Here is a 9,286-nt window from a genome sequence, read left to right on the forward strand (position 1 = left end):
ATCATTATAATCTACCATTTATTAACAGATACCTTTCTAAAAAGCAGAAAATTTGAAACTGAATACCACGTCCAAAAAAGTTGCATCTCTTGCTGTGAAGATTCCAGGACAAAGGCTACATTCATTTCTTTTAACCTGGTGTCTCAGATTCGTTACTCTCTCCAGGTATCTAATGGGACCTAAATGGGGGGAAAGGACATTGCAAAAATCCCTGAGTACTGGAAGGTCACAACAACCTTACACTACTGATGTTAACTACCACACAATCCAGACTGTAATTCTAGGAACAGTGTCAAAACCAACTGTCAAACACCTGTTCCCGTTGACCCTTGCTGTCCTTACTGGATAGACTCAATATGTCTTTTTGTAAAGTTATATGCTTATGCTTATTCTTAAACACTAATCCTTTTTTCCAATATACTGAGCTTCTAAAGACACCATGCGCCTATATAGGAAGTGTCTTGTTTTGGTACTGGAAGAATCCAGGTTTCATGATTTGCAGAGGAAGCTGGCATATCTGCTCTTTCCTGGGTTGCCAGAGTATCATGAATTTCTCTCTGTTGGTGACCTGAAGATATGGTTTCATTTAGGGTTCAGCATCTGACAATTGATCCTATCCATTCCTGCTTTTGAACTGAATCATGCTCTGCCTTACCCATTTCTCAAACAGTTCTTGTTTGTTGCAAGATTGCATTTCTCTTTATTCAGATGTTTGGACACAAAATTATTCACTTTATGCTGCAGTTTCTCATGAATCAGCATGGTATGCTGGCAATTCAGTCCTGGCAAAACTTTCCAAGTAGGCCATAGCTCTTCAGCTGTTGAGAGAGAGAACAATGAATTATTTGTCTTCCATAGGCAGCAGAATGGAAATTGACAAGGAGGCCTACTCCATTCCACTATCTAGAAATACTAAGAAATGTGTACTTTCTAGCAACATCAATAACATAAGAACATCCACTCACAGGTGAATAAAAACTTTCTTAGATTTTGATTGGATGATAGGCATTTTGAAATAGATTTGTTGCTGTACAGCAGTTTCCTTCAGTTACACCCTCAACTGCAAAGTCTGTGCATGATCCAAAGCTTCTCCCTCTTGTGATCGGGAAGTGTCCTGTTGAAGCTGCAGTGATGATACTTTCTTTTCTCCATCCAATTTGGATTAATGAGTGAAGTGTTCAGAGGTCTGGTATGCCAACACAGAGCATAACTACTGGCTCTAGAAACCTGTGACTTCTCTGGCCTAGGGAGACCCTTGATAATGTCTCTTGCCTGTATGCCACTAAAATCTTCTTATTCCTTGGCACTTTTCTATTCATACCACATTCAAATTCAAACAATTTTATATTATCTGGTCCCCCCACGCCACCCAGTTTTTGCCCAAATGACCATGTTTCTAGATTTCAAAATGATCTTTTCCTGACATTTCTGCAGTCTATGAATACTATCATTCATATTTAATGTGCAGACATTAGTATATGGTCCCACATATTATAGTCTCAAATTTCTGGTGTGTTTTTCTGCAATTTTCTATGAAATTTTGTGAATTTTGCTGGGTGCTGATAAAGTACATTCAATATTGATCATTATAAATAAAGGCGTTTTAAAAGCTACAATTCAAAGGAGAAGAAAGATTATGTTTAACTCTGAGTGTATTAGTCACAATGAAAGACTATGCTTGTTGTTTATTGGCTAGGGGATATAAGTGTAGGGTTTGCTGCAAATAATAGGTCTGGCAGAGTAACACTCCATGGGACAATAAACAAATATATTATAATAGAACTCTGTAATCATTTCAGCACTGGTCAATGGTGTATTGTGTGTTACTGACAATGAAATTCTTGCAGCACTCAGGGAAAAGGTGTCCCAGTGCAAGTGTTACAGCTCTGAAATAAAAGGTCTCCTGGCAGCCAAAATCCAAGATATATCTCGAAACCCCCATGGAACAACTAACCACACACGAGATTTACTGGGAAAAAAGACTGAAGGAAGGCTTCCTCTGCTCAGCCAAGAAGCACAGAAATGAGTGGCAGGCAGGCTTTGTATAGGGTTTCTTTGAGGGATAGGATTTTTAAGAGTAGACGTATCTCAGGTTGGAGACTGGTGCAATTTTATGTCCTAAGATTGAGTGAGCTTAGGGATTCCTGAGTAATTAAAACTGGAAGGTTTAATTTTGTTTAGTCCAACCAGCCTCTTGGCCCCTCAAATTTTTTCCTGGAGACTGGCCCATTAGCTTGGAGAAGGACTGAGTGATGGACCCCAGTATTCAGCAAGAATCGGATGAGTTTCCCTTCCACTTTCAAGGTAACAATATATGTAGGGATGGGGTCTGAATCCTGTCCTCCCTAGTTGCTGCCTTCCCCAGGGCCAAAACTTTCACCACTTGGGGGTACTTTTCTCAAGTCCTAGGATTTCCTGCCCCCAGGTTCCATTTGTTGCAAAACGCTTAGGCACAGTGGGCCCTCTCCTTGCAATATGCACACTGGTCCTTTTCAAGGGGTTTTCTGTCTCTTTTTGGTTGGAGTCTCTCTTCTCTGCTTTCCCTAATTACTGTAGTCAAGATTCTCTGTAAATTCCTTTTCTGTCACTTTTCTTTTTATCTTCTTTTCATCTTCTTTTCTCTTTCTCTGCTCCTTCTCTGTCTCCCTGTTTTGGTAGACTTTCTCATCAAGATCCAATAAATCCCTCAATCATTTATTCTGTAGTCCCTCTAGCCTTGGAAAATTTACCCCAATACCTCTTCTAGTATGGTCTATAAAAGCCATAGTCACAGTAGTTGTGCTACACCCTGCTGGGGTCACATGTGTACATTGGAGGAATGCTTCCAAAAGCCACTCTATAAAGGCTGAGGGCCTGCTCCACTGGTCCCTGTTTCACTTCACATACCTGGAGCAAATAGGTGGGTCATCCTGCAACCCACTTAAGACCTGCCAATAGAGACTGTTGATAGAGCTTCAGGTGCTCCTTACCACCTACTGTATTAAAGTCCCAGTCAGGTCTAGTCAGGGGAAATCCACTGTTGATGACACCTTGGTCAATTGATGGCGCCCTTGTTTCTGAGGGAACAGACATTCTTTCACGCTTCCTGCATTATGCTCTCTTGTTCCTTGGTCATGAAGAACACTCTCATGAGTTGTTAGATATCATCCCAGGTGGGCTGATGAGTAAATAAAACAGTCTGGGATTTAGACTGAAGAGGGAGTCAGGGGTATTGGGCCTTCCAGTTGTACAGTTTGGCTGAAAAGAAAGGCCAATGTTGCATGAGCTTTTAGCAATCCTCATCTGTGGGGCTGTAGGCTCAGAGGGGCAGGGCCAATGCTGTATCCAGTGAAGTGGGCCTTTTGGTCCATGTCTCGATTGCAAGTCCTAGTTCTGAGGGTCCCTCTCTACTTTCCCTCCCTTGCTGGGAGGAGGAGGAAGGGCATGTGGCAAGGGGATGCTGGATGAGGGCTAAAGAGAGATCCTTGAGGAGGAGCCTTAGGGAACTTGGGCCATGGTAGGAGGTAAGGGAGTGAAGGATCCATCAGTATCAGCTCCACTGTGGAAGGGGCCAGTAGAATGTTCGTTCAAAGTCTGTATTCCTGACAGGCTTCTCCTTCATGGAAAGGACCTGTGAAAGTCTTGAAGAAATATAAAGCTGTTATCCAAAAGAGGGGTTGGTGGGGGGACCTCTACTAGATCCTTCTATGTAACGATATAGTGCACTTGGTCTGGATGCCTGAGGGATCCTGGTCTAAAGATTCTTTCCTTTACTGCTTTGATAACCTGCAAATCAAAGTTCCCTAGGTATGGCTACCCTACTCTAAAGGTGGACCATTTGGAGGATCAGAGAGTAACTAACTTTCCCTTCATTATTACTGCTAACAAGTTTTCTCCTCTTTCCCCAACTTCCCTCCAGTGGTTAACTAGGGTGTTTAACGTGGTAGATTTGGTCTGTCTCATGTCCAAAACTGCATCAGTCTAAGTCCAAAAATAGAGAGAAAAACAATCTACACACAGACAGTTAGCCCCTGCCATGGGTGCAGAGAAAGATTCAATATTCTCCTGCCAATACTGTAGTCCAAAACCAAAGAGAAAGACAATCCAGACAGCTTTCTCCTGCCTAGGGCACAGAAACCAGGTAATGAGGTAATTTGGCCAACATATTGGTATTAGGTCTAACAGGTTCCTAAAGGAGCAGAGTCCTCCTGACTCCCTCTGGGCAGGTTGGGAGGACTGTAGCATGCACCAGACTCCCCATGGTCACTACGTTAATTCACATCTGCCAGTGGCAGTTTGAATGCAACAGACCAGAGGTTCTCTAAGCCTTACAGATATTCACAAGCAAATCAAAAGTAAGACAGAAAACCCTGATACAGTGAACATGGATACATACAACCATGGTACCTGACACCAAGTTAGAAATATTCCTCTGACAACCATCCTTCTTGAAATCATAGTGGGGGGTCTACCTTCCTGAAAATGCACCAACTTAGTCTTAACAATTAGGAGACCCCACTCCCAGCCTCTAGAGAGACACAAGAGCAGAGTTTCTATTTCAAGCACATTGGGGTCGATCTTCAACGTCATGCCAAGAGACTATAAGGTGACTCTGAATGGCTATAACCAGTAGTTTTTAAACTTTTGGGGGGGACAAATTATATCAGCAAAGTTATAACTTAAACTTATTGGCTAAGCATATTAACCTTTGAATCTATTGGCAAGGAAGCATATGACATGCTTTCAAACTCTATGTGGGACCAGAGGGTCAGGTGACCAACAATCAGTACATTTTGCAGTTTTTCAAGAATATCCCTGCTCCTCCTGAGAACTATGGGTGAAGATGTAAATTGACCAAGACTTGACACATGGTGGGAAGCTGGTACTTGGCCTAATCTTGACCTGAGGCAGTTGGTGTGAGTCTGGTGAAGGCCACTTGAGTACTTCAATTTCACTTTGCATCTCTTGCAAAGCAACTTTCCATAACAAGGGCACTGGAACATAGAGTCAATGTTCTTGCAGACACCTGCTTGACTTATTCATATACAATGAGTTGTGTTGGTCTTGTCTTTCGCCATGAGAACTTGCTGTCAGTTTGTGAAAAGCACCCCTTTTCGTTATCAAAAGCCTGAATTGTTTAGGTATTTTTATGAAATCATAATGACCAACAACTCAGTTGATGTAACCCAGTGAAAAGACAAGATCAATGAGAACTCCATAGCTTTCAGTATTTAGAAAATTCATTAAAATCACCTTCATACACTTATAAGATGGCACTTTTCTTTTGGAGCCCGTGCCACCGTGGTACCTAGATCCAGACGTAGGCCTAAGCAAAAACACGTATTCGGTCCATTAGTGTTACAAGAATGCCAAAGCTTTTACTGTGGTCAACAGAATATATGCCCCGATTTTACTGACTGGAGAAATCCAGGAAGCACAGTGGAAAAGCAGGCTTATGCCCTCAGGAACAAACAAAGAGGAACAAACACCAGGAACCAATTCACCGTGTTACTCACCACCCAGGTGTACCACCCATGCATACCTCCCAGGGAAAACAAATTTCATGGAGTTCCTTTGTTAGGAATAAAATGCTTCCAAATATATCAGCAAGGCTGAGCAGGGGCCAAACACTGATCAGGTCCAGGAGGGTCCAACAAGTTTCAATTTTTATTTTCATTTATTTTGACAAACATGTTAGAAAGAATAAGACAGTGGAACTCCATGGTTTTTTGCTCCCTGGTGCTATACTATGCGTTGCTATAATCATAAGTGTGGCAATATATTATACAAAAGATCTTACCTTCTAAAAGAAGGCAAATTTTCCTGAACCTCACAGTCAGAGTTAAGGCAACTAGAATTAAAGATTAACACTGTCATCCTACTATGTACTCAATTGATGGTTTAAAAGATACTTTCAAAGAACAATGCAATAATAAAATTTATTTTACTTGGATTTCTATCAGCTTTTAAATCTTACTTGAGTCATATCTACAGTCATAATTTATGTACTTTTCAATTCCATGCCCAAAATCTGCATGAGTATCACTTGCTGAAAGCATGAAATACAGAGGCTTAAAGCAACCTTCCAAAATGAATATAGCATTATGGGCACTGATTGATAAACAGTGATGTTTATAAATATTTGTTGTCTTAATCACTTGGAGTCACTTACCTAATCCTTTTGAAAACTTTGTTAGAGATTTCTGTAAACTATTTCATAACCTCCCCCACATGTAGGTTACCTTGATATTCCATAAACAATTCAAAGCTCTTCCTTAGGGCCAGCCAGGAGGATAAAAATAGACATCAGACAGATACAAGCAGTGTAAGCATACACTTCCACAGTGACAAGTCATACCATTATAGAGAGAGATACACAAGACGGCCTTCAGACAGTTACATATTTAAACTTACACAACAGACTGAGGATGGACTGCACAGAAAAATGAAGCAGAGAATTGACCTTTGTACTCAATCTTTATTGGTATATGTGAAAGTTTCTGGAAAAGAACTCCAATGACTTATGCTCTAACATCATGAATTGACAAATGGGACATCAGAATATTGAAAATCTTCTGTAAGGTGAAGGACACTGTCAATAGGACAAAATGGTAACCAACAGATTGGAAAAAGATCTTTACCAATTCTACATCCAATAGAAGGCTAATATCCAAAATGTGCAAAGAACTTGAAAAGTTAGACTCTGGAGAGCCAGATAACCCTATTGAAAAATAAGATACAGGGCTAAGCAGAGAATTCTCAACTGAGGAATGGATACAACAAACATGGTACCCTTAGACTATGGAGTACTACTCAGCTATTTAAAGCAACACTTTTATGAAATTAGCAGGCCAATGGATGGAACTTGAAAATATCCTGAATGAGGTAATCCAGTCACAAAATGACACACATGGTATGTTTTCACTGATAAGTGGATATTAGCCAAAAAGAAGCTTGGAATACCAAAGATTCAACTCACAAACCATATGAAACCCAAGAAGAAGATTACATCAAAGTGTGGATGCTATGGTACTACTCATTAGGGGGTAGAGAATATTCTCTAGGAGGTAGAGTGAGATGGAGATCTGAGAGGCAGAGAAGAGAGGGAGAGAAAAAATGGTTGCCAGTTCAGATAAAGAGGAGATGTGGGAGAAAGGCAGAAGACCAGAAATTTGAAAGTAAGTGCATAGCAGTGGGGCAGGTGAACTGGGGCTAACCACAAGAAAGTCCCAGATGCCAGGGACCCAGGTATTCCCATGACCCAACAGAGAGCACGTTAGCCAAATTACACAACAAAGTGGAGATAGCACCTGGAAAGACTATATTCAGTGGATAGGATGGGCCCCTAGTTAAGGAATGTGTCTACCTACCCATCTAAAAATGTTAATTCAGAATTTCTCCTGTCAAAAGGAAATTCAGGGACAAAGAGTGAAACAGAAACTGAAGGAAAGGCCACTGAGAGACTGCCCCACCTATGGATACTTCTTATGTGCTCACAACCAACCGAGACACTATTGCTGATGTCAAGAGGTACTTAATGGCAGAAGTCCAGTTTAGCTGTCACCTGAGATGCTCTGCTGGAGCCTGAACAATACAGATACTTATGGACACAGCCAAACATCGGAGTACACTTGGGAAGCCCAATGAAAAAGTTAGGGCAAGGACTGTAAGAGCTGAAGGGGTTTGCGACCACATAGGAAGAGTAACATTATCATCCAACCAGATACTCCAAGCTCCCAGGGCCTAAACAACCAACCGAAGTATATAAGGGATACCCTCAGCTGTATATGTAGCAGAGGATTGCTTTATCTGGCATTACTGGGAAAGGACCCCTTAGGGGGTTCTTTGCTGATGAGGCGGTAGTGGGTGGGGGAGCACCCTCATAGAGACAGGGGTAGGGAGGATGGGATAGGAGGATTACGGAGGAAAAACTGGGAAAGGGGATAACATTTGAAATATATATATATATATATTCATAAAATAAGCAATAAAAATAAATGGAACTTAGTGAAAGGTTTTTTATTTTTCCTTAATCTCAGATTAATAATTAATCACTGTAGAGGGCCGCTATAACATTCGCCACCACAAGATGGCGCTGGCTTTCACTGCGCCCCACGTGGAAGGCCAGGATAGCTTCCGCCATTACAAGATGGCACTGGCCTCCGCCTCGCCAGCCGACTTCCTTTCAGGAAGTTAACTGTGTGCGCATGTGCAAGAGTGCCTTCGTGCCAGGTCTTTGCCCACTCCGGGGCGTGCCTAATGAGATCATGGGTAAGCGACCAATCAGGTGTGGATGCGCCGCGCTAGGGTGTATGTAAGCTGTGCCATGCAGGCGCGCGGGGCTTCTCCTTAAGATTGAATAAAAGTTTTGTCCCCGCGTGTTTTCTTGCTGGCGAGAGGTCGAGAGCGGGACAAATCACCATTAATTTTAACCTATTCACACTTGCAGAATCAGTTAGCTGGTGACATTATTTTTTTTGCATCAGTCTAATATGGGAAAGAATAAAATTCACCACAGTGGAAGCAAGTAGCTCTGCCATCTCAAAGGTGTCCATGGACTCAGAACCCTGTGATTTAAGGACAAACCCCCACACATGGGCTTGTGTTTCTCAGTTGGAATCCTGTCACAATCATCACAACTGTTTTTGAATGTCAGTCTCCTGAGAATCCTAGAACTCATTAAAACATGAAGAGCTGATTTCCTAGCTACATTCTCTAGAGTCTTCGGTAAATCTGGAGTCTCTTTTCCCCAGCATATGTAGATTTGTATGGGTATACGTAAAGAATTATAGAGAACAATCAGTAAATTATTTATGAAAAAATAACTAAACAGTGCTCTATTATTGTAATTCTATTTCAATCTTTCTTTTTACTATTTCTCTTTTTTGACAAAAATCTGGACAGTTTTCCAAAGGAGTTTCCCTTTTTAACCTCACCCTTCAACCAGTAAATAATGTTGTGCCCTACGCTAACATCATTTTAATTCATCATCTTCTTTGACTGAGGCATCCAGCTCCTCTACCTTTATTCAAGTCTGATAATCTGTCTCATACAACTTCTCTATGATTTATTCTTATTCACCTTACTGAATTTTCCTTTCAGGGTCTTATTTATGGTGTTTCTAACCTCCTATTGAACTGAATTTTCATATCCTACATTGTTGTCCTCATTTCCTTTAGGCATCTGATATTATTTTCTTGTGCATGAATCATTTTGTTCCTGTTCTCTTTGAGTTGACTTCCATGGTTTACAAGCTTTGAATCAGGGTATTCAATTCTTTATCTTAGATATCACATAAATTGCACTT

The sequence above is a fragment of the Rattus norvegicus genome, chromosome 5 (assembly GCF_036323735.1).
Source record: "Rattus norvegicus strain BN/NHsdMcwi chromosome 5, GRCr8, whole genome shotgun sequence".
In the NCBI taxonomy this organism is placed as follows: domain Eukaryota; kingdom Metazoa; phylum Chordata; class Mammalia; order Rodentia; family Muridae; genus Rattus; species Rattus norvegicus.